The sequence below is a fragment of the Malurus melanocephalus genome, unplaced genomic scaffold, assembly GCF_030028575.1.
Source record: "Malurus melanocephalus ecotype Western Australia unplaced genomic scaffold, MMel_1.1 scaffold_474, whole genome shotgun sequence".
Classification (NCBI taxonomy): domain Eukaryota; kingdom Metazoa; phylum Chordata; class Aves; order Passeriformes; family Maluridae; genus Malurus; species Malurus melanocephalus.
The window spans coordinates 108,407-109,117 of NW_026623706.1; the positions used below are offsets into that span (position 1 = coordinate 108,407).

Here is a 711-nt window from a genome sequence, read left to right on the forward strand (position 1 = left end):
TTTTACTTTCTTCTTGTGGTTATTGCTTTAGTGAGCGGGGTGGAGGAAGCTCTCTTTTTTTTGTCTAGAATTGATCTGTGTGAGGAAAGGCAGCCTGGAGTGTTTGGTGTTTGGAATGGTTTGCGCATCAGAGCAGGGTTGGATGGGATATTGGGAAGAAATCCTTCCCTGTGAGGGTGACAAGGCCTGGCACAGGTTCTCCAGAAAAGCTGTGACTTCCCCCCTTGGAAGTATCCAAGGCAGGATTTGGAAACGGGTTGGAAACTGGGTGATGTCTAAGCTCCTTACTAACCCAAACCGCTCTGGGCTTCTGTGCTCAGTGTTTGTATTGAAATGTTCAAAACTGAACCTTTAATCTTAACACAGATAATTTTTTAAGCTTAAAACGTTTCCTAAAAGCTGCTTTTTTAAACGCCGCCTTCATTCTGTGCTGCTGCGCGCTCCTCCGGCCGCCTGAGGGCGCTGCCGCGGGCCGGGCTGGGCTCCCGTTGCTACGGCCGGGCCGGGGCGGCCGCGGCGGGACCGGCACCGGGACAGCACGGGCAGCGCCACACAAACGGGCACCGGGACACAGAACGGGCACCGGTACTGCGGCTACGGCCACCGGCGAGGAGCCTGAGGGATCGGTGAGGCTCGGGGTCCGTCCCGCCCGCAGCGGGGCCGGGGCTGGGGTAGGGCAGGGGCCTGGCCCGGGTCCCTCACGCCCGGCCG

The 711-nt window shown here is 58.2% G+C and overlaps 1 protein-coding gene across 1 annotated transcript in view; it reads left to right on the forward strand.

The window, feature by feature from the left end:
- The first annotated feature begins 481 nt into the window (after window positions 1-481).
- INPP5E (inositol polyphosphate-5-phosphatase E) overlaps window positions 482-711 on the forward strand; it is a 10,233-nt gene continuing 10,003 nt past the window's right edge. The window contains exon 1 of the mRNA XM_057380860.1: window positions 482-626. The gene's annotated coding sequence lies outside the window, so the exon portion shown is untranslated. The remainder of the gene's footprint in view (window positions 627-711) is intronic.